The following is a 17442-nucleotide window of genomic DNA, read 5'->3' as shown; positions in this document are numbered from 1 at the left end:
GAGTCTAGTTGGAGGCCTGTAACTAGTGGAGTGCCTCAAGGGTCAGTACTGGGACCGGTATTATTTAATATATTCATCAATGATTTAGAGGAGGGAATTGAGTGTACTATCAGCAAGTTTGCTGATGACACTAAGCTGGGAGGAGTGGCTGACACGCCAGAAGGCTGTGCTGCCATCCAGCGAGACCTGGATAGGCTGGAGAGTTGGGCAGGGAGTAACTTGATGAAATATAACAAGGGAAAGTGTAGAGTCCTGCATCTGGGCAGGAACAACCCCAGGTTCCAGTATAGGTTGGGGAACGACCTGTTAGAGAGCAGTGTAGGGGAGAGGGACCTGGGGGTACTAGTGGACAACAGGATGACCATGAGCCAACACTGTGCCCTTGTGGCTAAGAAGGCCAATGGCATCCTGGGGTGTATTAGAAGGGGGTGGTTAGTAGGTCGAGAGAGGTCCTCCTTCCCCTCTACTCTGCCCTGGTGAGACCCCATCTGGAGTATTGTGTCCAGTTCTGGGCCCCTCAGTTCAAGAAGGACAGGGAGCTGCTGGAGAGAGTCCAGCGCAGGGCAACAAAGATGATTAAGGGAGTGGAACATCTCCCTTATGAGGAAAGACTGAGGGAGCTGGGTCTCTATAGTTTGGAGAAGAGGAGACTGAGGGGTGACCTTATCAGTGTCTATAAATATATAAAGGGGGAATGTCACGAGGATGGAGCCAGGCTCTACTCAGTGGCAAACAATGATAGGACAAGGGGTAATGGGTACAAACTGGAACACAAGAGGTTCCACTTAAACTTGAGAAGAAACTTCTTCTCAGTGAGGGTGACGGAACACTGGAACAGGCTGCCCAGGGAGGTTGTGGAGTCTCCTTCCCTGGAGACATTCAAAACCCGCCTGGACACATTCCTGTGTAACATTATCTAGGTGTTCCTGCTCCGGCAGGGGGATTGGACTAGATGATCTTTCGAGGTCCCTTCCAATCTCTAACATACTGTGATACTGTGATACTGTGAACCCACATGTTTTCTCACTTTTACCCTTCTGATTCTCTCCCCATCCCACCACTGGGGAGCGAGAAGCTGTGTGGGGCTCAATTGCCAGCTGGGGTTAAACCACAACAACTTACAGACTTACTTCATAGAAATTCCTGAGAATTTAGTGGTAAGTAATATCCTTAAACAACAATAGTACAGACACTAGATGTATCATTCTGTGAAAGTTAATATTTACTTAAGAAGCACTGTATGGTACACATAGATCAATAAGCAAGGATATGAAATATTACTATAATACTTCCACATTATATGCCAAAAGCTATCACCCCTCCACTTTCAAAGTAACCCGTATTGCCCAGGGATAACCATAACTCTTAACTATGAAATGATGACTTAACACACCTGCCCTTTAAGCAAAAAATACATTCTTCCCAAAGGACATGTCTCTCTTGTGATTTCTAAGAAGTTGTAAATGTAGAAGAGTGTGAAGATCAGCAGTCAGCAAACAGTCAAAAAATTCTCTCATGATGAATAACCACCTCTGAAGTGGTCTACTTCAATATTGTTATTTCTAAATTTCAAGCATGAACTCTGCAAGCAGCCAGACTACACATTTCTATTCAGTGGCAATAAATGTCAGCTCATTTGGTACCAAGTACAACAGGATATTACTGTTTATGTATGGTCTTTATCTGCCAAATTCCACAAGTTAATTTCCTTATTGAAGGGAATTTCAGAAATAGAGGGAGGCACAGTTCTAATGTGCAGTTCTCTGATTTTTTCCATCGAAATGAAAATGTCATCCCTGGAAAATACACTTCAGTACTGAATGTATTCATTAGCCTTTTGCATTTGATCTTAATTTGATGATAAAGACATTAAATGGATGTCATATTATACTGAATGCAGTTTTGACAATGAGTTAATTCATCCACTGTGGTAAGAAAAGATCCTTGTATTAAAATGGCATAAAATTTTCAAAGAATCATCTCAGAAGGTGATTAATTTATGTGTTAGCTTAAAAAAAAAATAAATCCTGTCACATTAAGATTTTTTCCTTAAAAAGTAATCAAACCATATTTACACTTTGCAGCTCTATTGGGTGCCCCTTGCAAAATCACAGTGCATAAATTATAAAGCAAGCTTTTCCACAGCAAACACAAAGCTGTGCACAAATTATGAAGTCCTCTTAATCCCTAATACACAGCAGAGCTAAATGCATCTGCAAAATGTTCTACAGCTATAACTTTTTTTTTTTTTAAACCATACTGCAGTGCTATGAGCTTAAATTTCTGTCACTGCATTGATCCAAGCAGTGCATCTCTGACCATACATGCTTTTATCCTGTGCATAGAGGTGAGAGGATGCCTGCTTTACAGTCTTCAAAACAATGGCATTTGTAGTTTGGTTCTAACTGCAGTTACACAAAAGCAGATGAGATTAAACAGACTAATGAAACCTGACTGCTCTGCAAGGGACAGGCTGAGAGCCTGGCATTCCTGTGCTAGATGAACATTTGAAGTTATCTACTGCAAATGTTTACACGCTTGGGGTCCAATAGTAACTGTCTTGGTATAACACTAATATTTCAAGTAGCGCCATAATGCATTGTATGTTAACTGACTTACAGTATTTAACTGTCACAGCTACATTAATATTGATTTCTGAAACTTTTAGGCACGGATTATATAAGCCTCTATAAATCTAACAGAAAAATGTAGGAAAGATAAAGTGTCTGAATAAAATTCCCTAACAGTTGTTTCCATTTCCTACCATACAGTTTAACTATAAACTGATTACTATCAATAAGAAATATCTTTTATCCTGTATAGTATATAGGAAATATCTTTTATCCTGTATAGTATAACAGCTATCTAGGTGTGAAAATTGAGATGGATTGTAAAATAGTAAAATAATGAAGTGATATAAATGAGAAAAATACTGATTAAAATTATTTTTTTTTAAGAAAGAAGTGTTGAATATACCCACATCCATTGGTTTAACTGAATTAGTCTCAGTGTGTCTGAACAGTAATGCTACAGAGCAGTAGGCACCAGATTCATTTTGAATACTTTGAGCTAGAGTTATGCTTTTGCAGCCCACCTTATAGCTAAAGAACATGATCATCAAAATGGTTTTGATTAAATTCGATTTGAGTGAAATGATCTGTCATCACTTTTCAAATTAATATGTTAATAATTTGTGATATCTGTAATAAATATTCCTGTATTACTTCAGGGAAAAGATTTCTAAAAATGTCCAGTTGCTTAATAGCATTTAAACTGGCACACAGCAGCACTCCTGTCCTATGCTGCAGCCACCCCATGACACATCATGCATGCAAATTCAAAATACTTTTAGTTATTATTATTTATTTTATATTGTTATTTTTGCAGGTAAGGCACTTTTTCACCAACACAGGGAATTATTTGATCACAAAGATTAAAGAGCAAAAAAGATCTGGGAATAAATACCCTGATATGATGAGAAAATGTCATGGGTCTGCCTCACCCTTTGTTACAGAAAAACAGGAACTTATGTACTGTGGAGGCATTATTAATGTGTTCATAACTTGCAGTTACAGCCCCTGAAGTAAGGTAAAGTTTGGATTCCATTCTAGCCAAACCAAAATTCAAGGTAAGACTGCCCTGCAATCTACAGTTCGCCTCTTTCAGAAAACATTAACATTCCTTGCTCTATTTATATGGCAGTCAGCTCCCAAATAGATGGCACCATTAAGGTCAAAATAGTTGCTTGTCCCAGTATACAAAGGAAAGGGAATTTTCTTACCTGCACATACAGTACTTTAAGGCTGTCCTATAAGAAGTATCTCTCAAATATCACTATTTCCCCCTTTTCAGCCCCCACAAGGTTGCAAGCCTTGTCTGTGATTTTTACTGTGCCTGGAGGAATGGACAAAAAATTACAAACTCTGCCAAATGTGTAACTAGAAAAACTGCCCGCAAGTTTGTGTGGGAGTTTAGATCTTGGCAGCTGCTGGGTAATCAAAAGCTTTTACAAAAGCTAAAATAAATTAAGTCTTGTTACAGTCTTGCTGATTCTGGGAGTTATTTTCCTGCAGATATTATCAGATACTCGGCGCTTTTCAGACAGTGTTCACTGGGGTAGCTCTCCAGAACAAGTGTGTTTCCCCTGAACAGCAATAACTCACAGAAGCACAAGATCTCTGAAACAATGCAGAACCCGTGGTTTTGGGTGCATGAAATGTAGCTAAGAACAGATACTCTGTGGATTATGTTTGCTAATTTCTTCAAACTTCGGTCCCATTAACCAAAGAAATCAGTAGGGTCTAGAAAGCTAACTTCCATGGCTGACATGATTCTTCATTCCACCTTTACTGATATTTATAATACAAACCATAGGCAAGGAACTAAATCTAAATATAATTTTAAATGAAATTAATTTTGCTTAAGATACTGTTGATACCTGAAGTAAACATAAGGTAAAAAACTTGCTAGAAAGAAAAAGAGGATTAAATTATGTCTAATCGCGTGTGGTTAAGAACACAGGATTGAAAATGTACCAAGTAGATGAGGCCCTCAGGTCTTGGCAGTCTTGAGTTAATGGCTGGATTTGATGATCTTAAAGGTCTTTTCCAAATTACTTGATTCTGTGATTGGAAGACAACCATAATACTTTACTTACTACTGTCAGTTTCACTTATGTCAGTAAGGAGAGAAAGTTGAACTTTCATCTAAGCTACTGTCTCTCAAATATCCTTCCTCACTTTTGAGAAACTACAGCTCCATAGATAGGGTCCTTGCTATTAGGCATCAGACAATACATTAATGAAGAGCTACTTCTTCAGACATACTGGCACCTGAATAGATTGGGAAAAGCCCCCAAACCTCCTAATAGCTTTAGCACCTGCTTGTAGCAGAAGTGAGGCTTCGTGGTAGAATGGGATTTTGAAATTTTCTGTTTTCCACCTATAGTTGAATACAACTACAGAACCTGGAAGTCCAGGGCAATTGGACAGAATCTGGAGAGAACACTTGCATAGACAGCCTGTGAAGAACTGCTCAACATCAGGCAGATCCAAGGTTCTTGTTTCTGCTCTGGGATTAAAGCCAAACAGCAAATACAAATAACTTGAGCACAATCAACTACAAGTGCTTTTTAGAAAACAGAAAATTATTATTTTCCTCAATAATGTATTGTAATTTCATATTAATAAATCAGATAATTAATTTTCAGGTGTTTCTTGAGGTTCGTCTTGAGTCACATCCCAACACACATTCAAATCAAGTTTAAAAAAACATCTTATTTTTAAATTATATGAAATGCATAACAACTCCCAAGGAGAATTCCACAATATAACACCCACATAACTTCTTTTTCTCCATGTAAATAGAGACCTATGATTAAAGTCTGAGCTCCCACGGTTTTGATGCATACAAGTATGCATTACACACACAGTCTCAGCAAGCACTCATTATGCAGTCACAGCAAAGGAAAAGTAAATGCCCACTGAACAGGAAGGAGGAGGAGATTTTTCACTATGTCTGTCAAAAGGCAACAACAATTTAGCAAAAAGAGGAATACCGCACACTTTTTTTATCTGGGATTTGGGATAAAATTATTTACTGATAACAAATAGCTAAAACAGTACTTCAGCTAAAAATTGTTTCTGGAAGCTGTAAGTCTCTAGAACTCCTTACCATTCAAAGAGTAACTACATAAGTATAGAGATTAACCACATAATGTAAAACCTGAGTAAATTATTAATTCAAAGTTGAGACAGAAATTACAGCCTGCCCTTTAATATTTTTGGGGTAAATGATATATGTTCAATTACTCAGACACGCAGTCACTGAAAGCTATAATTAATCCAGGAGACATGGTCTAGTTCTTTATAGTACTTTTGTTCTACGGAGGATGTAAATTAACCCATTGGTTTCAGATACCATAAACAATACAGATTATGTCAATATGAATTATGCCAAGCTTAAAAAGTTGCTTTTACATTATGTCCTCCATTCTTTCTCCAAACCCCACTAAATACATTGTCTTTAAGATGTTGCCCCAGTGAGTAGAATTATACAGGCTATATGCATCATATATACTGCTGCATTCAGCTTCAAGGTAACTGCATTTGCCTCATTCACCTTATCAGAGCAGACACAGAAAACTAATCGGTTTGCCAACAGCTATCAAAATACCTGAGCTAAACATGGCACTTGTGTAGTCATGGCTTTTCTGAAAGCTTCTACTTGCATTACCCCATTATCTGAACATCAGTTTGGGAAAGACAGAAATAAATGTGGCAGTATTCTTAAGCCTCCCAGCATTTTTGCCTGACTTCCTCTTTGTCAGGATGCATTGTCCCTCCAACTGATACTGGTGTGGTTGAAGTCCCCCATGAGGACCAGAGCTTGTGAACAGGAGGTTGCTCTATCTGTCTACAGAGGGCCTCATCCCTCTGATGTTCCTTCCCTTCTCTGACAGACGGACCCCATCAGATTGCAAAATCAAGAAATCATCAAGATTTCATTTATTTTCCCACTTTACACTATAATGATTTCCATCCTCCCTCCAAAATCACAGATTAAGCCAGCCTCCTTGCAGTGTACCTAGTGATAGATTGGCAACAGATGAGGAAATTTGTTTGATGTGAGAAATAAATTCAAACCCCTAATTCAAATGCTGTATCTGTAATTTATAAAACCAACATAATTTACAGCAGTGGAAATTTGGAAATCTGCTGCCAGAGCAAACAGAACACAGCCACAGCATACACTTGAGTTGCATCACAGGACTGAATCTGGAGTTTCTGCATTCCTCCTATGCAACTAACTCTTCTTGTGCATGTTTTCTAGTCCTGTAAATAAACAAATATTGACTAGTTGCTACTGAAGGTGAAAACATTACTCCCTTTTATAATGCCATTCAGTCCATCACCTCAACTTAGTGGATTTCCTACTTCAATTACATTTTGAGGGTGCATTTTCAAAGAGTTGTACCTCTCATTTAAATCAGAAATCTCATTCTTGATGAAAATGCCTCTTACCAGCCTACAAAGAATTCTGATTTGAAGAAATATGGACAATAAATTATAGAGTTAGATAACTCCTGATCAATACAACTAGAACTATTTAGCAATTTGAGGGTTTGCATCATTTGAAAGCAGAACAATTAGGAAGAATATTTTAAAAGGCTTATTTTTTTTGCAAGGAACTGAGGTAAAAAGAAACCCAACATTTGACATCTTCAGGGAAGTAGTTTAAAAAAGACATTATAGTGACTTACTACAGTAAAGATTGCACATCACACTTCGGCACATACAGGCAATCCCTACTGATATAGAAGAATGCAGTTTATCTATACTTGAGGGAAGAATTTACTTTTAAGAACGCAGACACAGATTACATATTTAAATTGATAAAGCATGTGATGTATGCCAAGGATGAATTATACAGATTTTTTTTTCTACTAGTTTTAATCCTATCTGTAGCAGTTTTCACAGATTCTTTAAGTTGACCTGAAGGCATGTTGAAGGTTAAAGAACAGTGAACTTGGAGAATGTAATTATGAAGTTCAATGTGAGGAACAACATAAATCGTATACTGGAAGGGCGACATTTCAATTTTGCCACAGGCAAGGCAAAAAAGCATAAAAACAACTGTGTTAAATGGAAATCTGTTATGTTAAAAGTAAAGGTAAGAAAGAAATAGCAAGACCAAGGTTCAGACTGAAAACTACACATTTATCATACTTGTTTCCTGCAATGGTTCTCCTATTCAAGTTTTGCAACAGAAGGAATCAAAGACAAAGGGTAAAGTGACTGTGTAAGTTAAAGAAGCATTTAGCAATAAGACAACTATAAACTTTGGAGGGGTGTTCTGAAAGTATATATCTGGAAGAACAAATGCAGCCCAGCACACCACAGTGTCCTCTACACTTCTTATATACTGATTATTTCACAAATTCTTCCACTTCCATCTTAACACTACTACAGCCTCTTGGATGGAACTAAGACAAATATTAAGAAAAATAGCATCTGGAATTGCACTAGTGTGTCACTGAGATGAATTCTGTTACGTAACTCCAACTATTAAGCTTACACTGGTATGTGGCCAGGCTGCATCCCATCCATGTGACAGAGGCCCTGTATTCAGTGTACAGCCAATCTGATACCACAGGTGCCAAAACTTATACAAAGTATGTACTCTAAATATGGGCATGTAGTCAAACATTTAAATAACTTCACTATCAGTTTTAGAATAATATTTTTAAGAGATGCAGTGAGTTAGAAAATAGCTAACACATCTCTTTCCCCTCTAGACTTTACATCCTTATAGTAGTTGAAATTTTACCACATCTGTTGCTAACAGTATTTGCATGGCCAACTGTTGAATGCAAGGAGTAAGGCCCCCCTACCCCCATCAGAACTACAGGCTTTTTGCTGACTGCTGTGGATGGCTTTAATTTTCTCTTGAATAGCAAACCCAAGTCTTTCTCTTACTGACAACGTAATTGCAGAATTATTTCTGTCTGCTACTGCTCCCTCTTGCTAAATGCATTCCCTTCTGCACCTTTACCTCTCCTAGTGCAGTAGTAACTGTGCTACAACTGTGGAACACACGGAGTTGGAAAGAACCTCTGGAGGTCATTCAGTCTGAACACCTTGCTTCAAACAGGCCTAAACTGGGTTACTCAGGACCTGTCCAGGGAACCTTTGAAAGAGAAGAGAATCCACAACCTCTCTGGACAACTTGTTCAGTTGTTGTGTGGAGTTTCCTGTTGTGGAGTTTTCTTAACCCACTCATCCCTCCATCCCTCCCCTGCTGTTCCCCCCCTGCCTTCTTCCCCCAAAGTTTAATAAGAATGTTCCTTGTCGCAACTTGCAATATTTGGGGTTGTTTTTTTTTTGTTCTTATCCTTAACAACCAGAATAATTTTCCACCTTCCTTGATTCTTCCATGTGTTAGAAGTCAGTGAAGAGCTCATTATTTACAGCTGCTAATAGATGAAACTCACCCTCCTGGAAGTATGTAGTTGAACAGTTGTGTCTAGTGCAAGAATACTGTTATAAAACACAGATGAGAAGTCCATATGTTTGAATTTTTACCAGATAAAAGCATCAGATCAACTGTTGAAATGTACCATATGTTAAAACTATAGCATGTTTCATCACGTCCTTGCAGAAACTTTTGCCACAACCTAGCAAAGTACTGCTGCATGTGAATGGTCTTAAGCCTTGAGTAGTTTCACTGATCTTCAAAGGGATTATTCACATAATTAAGCACTTCATTAAACAGTTTGATGGATCACAGACTCAGCCTAAGTCACAGTTTCAGTATAAACTTGGGCCACATAACTTGGGAAGATATTTCTTTCAGACTATACAACACCTACAGCTGAATGTTGGCGTTTACATGCATAAGGACAAGGAATGGGCTTCAGAACATGGATTTGTTCTACTAGTTCTTCACCATTATGTATATGTATTCTATATTTTTATCATATTGTAACTGTAGTAATTTGATTATTATGGATATAGAGACATACAAAATAAATTCACCTATCATTGGACTAAACAGTGTAGAACTCACTCCTTCAGACTATTTGCAAGAATAAGTCAAGGAAGACTTGTCTTACGTGTAAACATATTCTGTATCTACTGTAGACTGATACCATAGATACAGAATATTCTAAAGCAAATCTATCCTAACTCTGCAATGAAATTTTAAATTTCTGAGCATCTAAGGACTGTCAAATGGAAAGAACATAATTATTAGTTTGTTGCAAGGTGTTTAAATTTACGTAAACATTGTGGCTTTGATTAAATGCTGTGGGGAAGGAAGCATCCTGAGAAATACAGCATCTCCTTTGTCAGTTTTATACTTCATGCTTACGGATTCAGTTATAATAGTAGTAAAACCTAGGTCTTTTTCATCACTGAAAATACAGAATAGCTGTAAATCAAATATATTTGGATTCTGACTGTATACCTTAAGTTTAATTCTGAAAATTAGATTTATGAAAAAATGTAAATAGAAGCAGTAGCTTTAGAAGCACATTTTTTGTCTATTCTTTTGTATGTGGTTTAATCAAATAACATCAACAATATCAACACACAAAATTCCCAGAACGGAAAGCTTTTTTCCATCATCCACATACTCTTCATTAAAATGGTGTAGGATTTCTTATTAAATATGTTTCTTGTAGAATTTCAGTTTACAGATTACAGGAGAACTCCTGAATTCAGGAGAAGTCCTGAATTTAGCTTAGTAAAAAAAAGGGTGTGGAACACAACATATTAAGAAAAATATACCAACAATATGTGGAATACATAATACTATGAAATCAAGACAATAGCAGTTTCCATCTTGCGCTACTAAACATATTTTTGTTCATGTATGCAGTTTTCCTGCAATAAGGTTGTCATATTTCATGAAATCGTTTGCAAGTACTACCCTTGGAAACAGAGGACACTGCAGTTTCAAATACAAATATGTGCTCTTAGTTGTAAATATCACAAGTGAAGTCATTATCAGAACAAGGAATCTGAAAATCTTCATTGGATGAAACATAGCAAAAATTTCTGAATTATTTCACTCAAGTAGAAGAAAAATGCTTAAAAGAATTTAAGTGCCTTAGAAAGTACTAAGAAAATCTATTCTTACCACTTTGAAGTGAAACTGGAAGAGAAGGGAATGCAGCATCAGTATATTATCCACTCAGCCTAGGTTGCTTTATTCACTGTAAAAGGACTAATTTCACTGCCATATTTGAAGAGTGCTTTACTATATGTATTTTTACAAAGATGCAGCCTTGCACACATTCCCACCAAAATATGAGCCCTGTTAATGCTCTGCAGGTTTTGCAAGGTAACATCGCATCCATTTGTCTTCCCTAAGATGTCCTACTGGTCAGCTTCCGACATTCAGAATTTACTGCTAGTCAGTTACAGAGATCAAAGGTAGCTGCATCATGCCAAAAGCGCTCTATTTTCACATTAAGGAAAACCTCTTACCAGAAGTTGTGTCTGGTAGATAAATGATCTACTGAAAGTACCTTATTAGTCAGTTATAAACACTTGCCTACTTGTAATCCAGTAACTACTTTAGGTAATTTATTAAGATAATACCAAATAGATTCTGCTTCTCTTTCCATTGAAACATCTAAGTTTCTCATTTTGAATTTATATGCTAAGACTTACCAATTTATGATCTGCAAATCACAGAGATGCTTTAAAATTATTTTATTGAAGTACATTTTACAAGATAGTCTGGTTCAGTTTGTGAGGGAGCCAACATCAAAGTCATTTCATGTTTCCAAAGGAAGTAAAACAATTTTCATTCTTGGATGCTGCTACAAAGGATGTAAAGCAAATGCTAGCAAGATACTACAATTAAACAAATGTGAGCATGTAAATCTCAACAGGGACTTGTAGAAAACTGACAGTATTTCCTTGTTGCTGCAGCTACAGCTTCTAGAAATTCATCAACTGAAGGCCACAATTCATCAACTGAAGGCCTCTTCAACAGAAATCTCAGCCAATAAATCTATTCAAACAGTGTACCTTGTTTTCATACAGCATGAGACTAATGAGAGCAGTACCAGTCACTTTTCCTTTTTCCCCCCTGACAGACAGAAACAGCATTGGAAGCACCACTCAGACCACATGTTGGTTCCACAACTATCACCAATAAGCACTGTCTTCTAAATCCCCTGGTACTAACTTGCTGGTATGAGCAGTTCCAGATCCTCAACTGGGGGCCATATGTGCAAGATGTGTTAATACTAAACAAACCACATAGTCTGTTGAACCAGAAGTTTTGATTACTATTGCAGCTGGATTCTTATGTGCTAATTAGTTTCACAAATTCACATTTCAACAGATTCCTACATAGAGCAAACAACAAAAGTCATAGAGCAATCAATCACTTTCTGTTTTCTTCACTTTTCACTACTGGACTCCTCACAGTCTCTTTTTCTTGCTTCCAGAGCAGTCTACTGTCTTTGAACAGGTTGGTTCTAATAATTTGGTAATTAATTTTAACAATTCAATACACTTTAATAATTTGACAAAGCATTTCATGTTACAAATGCTGCACAAAACTATATTGGTAGATGGCTACACATCTCTGCTTAATGAGATGCATATACAAGAAGCCAAACCACTGATGGCATCACAAGGGTGTGTCACTTGAGGCAGTCAGCTCAGGCCCCATGTGCCTGACTAAGGTGGTTCACACCTAGGTATGTTATTGTCACATCTCAGTTCCAAACTCCTTAGTTGGCTAGGCACAAGGCAGAAGCCTAAAACTCTATAGGTGTATTTCCAAGCAAGCAAAACTAACTGTCAAATCTTGCTAAAAATAACTCAAACCAAACAAAACCAACAACAAAAAAACCCAAACCAAACCAAAACTTATTTGACTGAGGCACTGCATTAGGAATAAGCACCACAAGACCTCATTTTCCAAAGCCCCACGCATTCATACTTCCTTTGGTATAAAAGGCACATACAGGTCATCCTCATTTCTGGGATAAAACCACTTGTCTTATAGTGACCCCCTTCATCTGTATCTTACAAAAGGCCACCTCAGACAAACAGGAGGGTTGAAAATATGGTCATTAATGCTTATATGACAGTTTCATAATTAAGTGTTGGAGGATATCTAAGGGCTGTGAAAGACATCGCTATCATTTTTAGTTATATCTAATTTCTATTATCTTTTTTCTTCTAGTTAGTCACCAGGTTCTAGCCCCAAAACTGTTCTGCTGAGCACTGCTATCTACTGTCTTGTTCTGTGTTTTAAATTAATCCATTTCAGCTCAAGTCTAGACTCTGCCACCATCAGCACTGCTACATATCCCATTAGGCAATTACTCCAATGATTTACTATTTAATGACAGCAGTGTGGCAGAAGTGCTGGTGCTACATTTCTTAATATCTATTAAGAGTTCAATAAAACAATCTGCTGAAGGTCTTTTTGTATTTCTTTGACGTACATTTTCTACAGCTAATACTGCAGATCACACAGTAGTAAGTATGAACCTCAGTAGGAAACTTGTATGCTTTATTTCAAATCTGTCAGCATTTTTATGTATCTCCAAAGAAACTATTCATTGCACTTCTCTCCCCACAAATCCTTCAAATTAAATATGCTCAATACAGAAAATAATACATTCTAAAACACATAGAAAAACATGTGAGTATTAATAATCAGAAAAACATGTTAAGTTTTTTATGTATCTCACCACATCACCTTTCACTCTGCATAAAACAGCATGCTTAGCTAAGGACATAATTCTGATGGAGATACACAGATGTTTGCATATTACTTTGCATTCCATATGCAGCTCATGTACCTGTAAATGGGCCTGGGAGGCCTCTACCCTCAGTACCCTGATTCATAGTTTGCAACAGCAGAAAACATATATTAATCAGGTAATACAGACATCATACTCCAGTCTAGAAGCCACAGAACTAACCAATAGGAAGCACACATTTCTGTCATCCAGGCAGTAACTACAAAAGATGAAATTCTCATTCAGCAATAGGAAAATCCATGATCACAAAACTTAGGACCTCACAGGAATAAAACCTAAACTCTTGAACACATTGCCAGAAGAATGAAAGCTGTCAGCTTTACTACACTCAGAACAAAATGCAAGTAATGCAAGAAAACCATTGAAAAATCAAATACTTAAGCTCAAATTCTACCCCTTTTAGGTGCAACTATAATTTTCAAGCATTCCAGTCAGCCAAATGAAAAGAACCCACAACAATTCCAGAGACAGGAATTTTTCTTTTAATAGTCATCTGATGTTTGTCATCATTGCAAGTGTCTCTGCTTTCTCTTTAAAGGAAGATCTTTACAGATACCTCTTCAAAATGAAGGGAAGTTTCCAGACACAAGTGACATGCAATACAGTGCTGCTACTGTGTTTTGGGACTTGCAGAGTCACCAGTTTTCTCTAGCTCAATTTTCCCATCTGTAAAATGAAACCAATAAAAGATACTCTGCTCAGATAGCATAGGTGTTATTTTGCAAATAACCTGTCATTTAGAACTCTCATAGTCGGAATTCTAAACACAGTTTGAGTTCTTGGACAAAGACTGCCATCTAAAAAAACAGCCAAACCCCCCCCCCCCCAGAAGAGCACTAGAATATTCTAATTTTTAGCAATAGTCAACCCACAAGTATGCAAGTTTTGCTTAGAAAGTAAGAGTAAAAATCCCCCTTCAGATATGGCAGCATCATTAAATACTACCAGCATTTTATGGGGAATCATGCACAATACAAATGCAGTTGTAACAACTGTTTTAATTCACTAAGCAAATCTTCAAGATTTGTAGTCCATCTGCCATAGTATTTTCTTTATTCTTTGGCTATTTTAACAAACAAATTTTTAAAACATTTTAGTAACATGTTTTCTTTGATCTCTTCTGACTGCTCTATCCATTACTTCATGCGTCTTTCAAGAGGGGTACGCACTGCTCTGTATTTATATTTTACAAATTAAACTGTACAGTGACAGTTGAAAGATGTTGGGAACTGAGAGATTCTCCCTTTCACGCAGGCAAGACACTGTTGATCCCCAGAATCTTGCTTATGTGCAAGACAGGAGCGTCCAGCTTTGAGTGAGATCAGACCTCACTGGAAGCTGGCAGCAACTGCTTCTCAGAGATGCCTCAAGAGCCACAGCTCCTGGCTATAAACTCCTGGCCCTCTGCCGGCTCTGCTCTGTGCCTCTTAAACATCTTTCATACCTCAGTGGTCCGTTGTTAATCCTGGCTGTACTGCTTTGCAGTGTAATTTTGATTTTAAACTTCATTTCCTTGCGACAAAGCAATTATGATTAAAAGTCTAAAGACAAGCAGAATTATCAGGTGCACTCACTCTTTTACTATAGGATTTAGCAACCCAGGTTGCTCAAGCCATGACAGCTCCCTCTCCTACAACCTTCTTGCCTTTTTCAGTAGGATACCTTTAATATAGTGAAGACCACCCTGAAGAAAACACTTCATTCTCTTCCTATTTCTGTCCCAGTAATCACAATGCATTTTTTTTTTTTTTTTTAGGTACCTACAGCTCTATAGGCAACACACAGAGGATTTCTGAAGCTCCCACAGCCAGGAATTTTCAGCCAAGGAGATCATGGATAAAGTCCAAGTTGCCAACAGCTAAGCCATTTTTCTTTATTTGATCACCACTTTTAACAGCCAGTATGTCACTAAACAAATCAAATTACCCATGCATTGAGTTGCGCAGTGACTGAAGTGATGCTCCTAATCCAGAAACGGGAAGTCCTTTGACTACAGTTCCAGTTGAAACCCTTATCTGCATGCATTTTGTTAATTATTTTCTTTCATTTGGCTTGAGTTCAGTCACGTAAGGAAGAGCTCAGTGTGGCTGCTGAATTGTTTCACATAATACACTGACTTGACATATTTCTATCCCTTTCATATATATATATATATATATATAAAATAAATGAGAAGACTTAAGAATGATAATTGGGTGGAATAAAAACATTTGAAAATGGCTCAATCTTTGATTGCCTTAATTTGCACACTTTCATAGAGAGAGTAGTGTATCAGGATCCTAAAAAAAGAGCATCCATCATTGCTACACAGTTTAGAGGATTCCTGATGTGAAATGAAACTAAACAGTTCACACTAAAGCTGACTCAGATGGCTCAGACATACTGAGCACAGTATTTCACAGTTTTACAGACTGAGATAAAAGCATATGTAGATATACACAAGATGTGCTTTCAAAACCTTCTGTTGGCAGCTTTCTTTCAATGGTCACCAGGTTTCTCATTCTTTCCATTTTAAATACAACCCCTTAACTATCCAAGGCCAGTTATGTTGTGCCAAATAGTTATCCATATGAGTACAAAAGCAGAATGACAACTTTGCACAAAGAATGTAACAGGGAAGCTCCAATCACAGTGGAGCTAATATGTATGTAAATTACTGAAAATTATGGCTTCTAACTTAGCTTTGTTAAGACAGATATTCACAAAATACAGGTAGTGTTAGGATTCTTTTATTTATTTATTTAGAAATTGGTCTAAATAGTTCAAGATTTGTTCAGAGCTGTCAGACAGAAAGCTGACACACTGATCACTCCATAAAGTCTTCCATCTTCAGCTTACAGAACAAATTCAGTTCAGGTTCCTGGAATCAGATGCTTGACAACTACATTTAGCAAAATGCATTTTTCATACTTCTCTATTTCATGTTGATGAATAATCCATGCAAAAAGTAAGGCAAAGGCCTGCAATAGGAACAAAATGACTGGGATTTCCTAGAGCAGAGTAGGTATTTATCAAGATGGATGTCGCTATGACAAAAATTTTAAAAGGTCACCTCAACAAGGTTTCAGAGGGAATAGAAGATGAAGAACAAATCTTATTCTGAAGTCATGTTGGCATCATTGACTCATAGTGCTGTGCAGAATAAGTACAGCCTAAGGCCAAATACACCAATGGCATTAAAGAGGGGAAGAAATGGTGCATGTCAAAAGGCAAAGAGCAAAATAAAGTTAGAAAGAAATTGGGTTTAGAAATGTTACACTGGGAGCTTAAAAAAATGTTAAGAAACTTGGGAGCTTCCCTCCAAGAAATAGCAAACCTTGTGGCAAAGTTAGATGTTTCTTGTAATGCAATCCATAATTTTTACTAACAGCCTTCTGCAAAGAATTGAAATAAATTTTGCTGAAGTCTTCTAAGATACGTTCATAAGAAGTACAACAACTCTCCATTTGTCTAGATGATAATTCATTGCACTGACTCAGTTTCTAAATACACTATCAAAGGAGATTGTCTAAAAAAAGTACAGAATTCTTATCTTTAAAACGTGTCTTGACTTTAGCAGTCTGGTCTCTTAGCAAAGTATCTTTGACAAAAAAGGCACACCAAAACTTTAGAAACACCAATATTTTCAAAGAAGCAGAAGGCAATCATAGAATCATAGAATAGTTAGGGTTGGAAAGGACCTTAAGATCACCTAGTTCCAATCCCCCTGCCACAGGCAGGGACACTTCACACTAAACCATGTCACCCGAGACTTTGTCCAACCCAACCCTGAACACCGCCAGGGATGGAACATTCACAACACCTTTGGGCAACCCATTCCAGTGCCTCACCACCCTTACAATGAAAGAACTTCTTCCTTATATCTAACCTAAACTACCCCTGTTTAAGTTTTAACCCGTTACCCCTTGTCCTGTCACTACAGTCCCTAATAAAGAGTCCCTGCCCAGCATCCCTATAGGCCCCCTCCAAGTACTGGAAGGCTGCTATGAGGTCTCCATGCAGCCTTGCCTTCTCCAGGCTGAACAGCCTCAACTTTCTCAGCCTGTCTTCATACAGGAGGTGCTCCAGTCCCCTGATCGTCCTCGAGTCCCTCCCCTGGACTTGTTCCAACAGTTCCATGTCCTTTTTATGTTGAGGACACCAGA

The sequence above is a fragment of the Pezoporus wallicus genome, unplaced genomic scaffold (assembly GCF_028554395.1).
Source record: "Pezoporus wallicus isolate ANWC-B61680 ecotype Strahan unplaced genomic scaffold, APGP_CSIRO_Pwel_v1 scaffold_6445, whole genome shotgun sequence".
In the NCBI taxonomy this organism is placed as follows: domain Eukaryota; kingdom Metazoa; phylum Chordata; class Aves; order Psittaciformes; family Psittacidae; genus Pezoporus; species Pezoporus wallicus.
Note: the sequence above shows the minus strand (reverse complement) of the source record.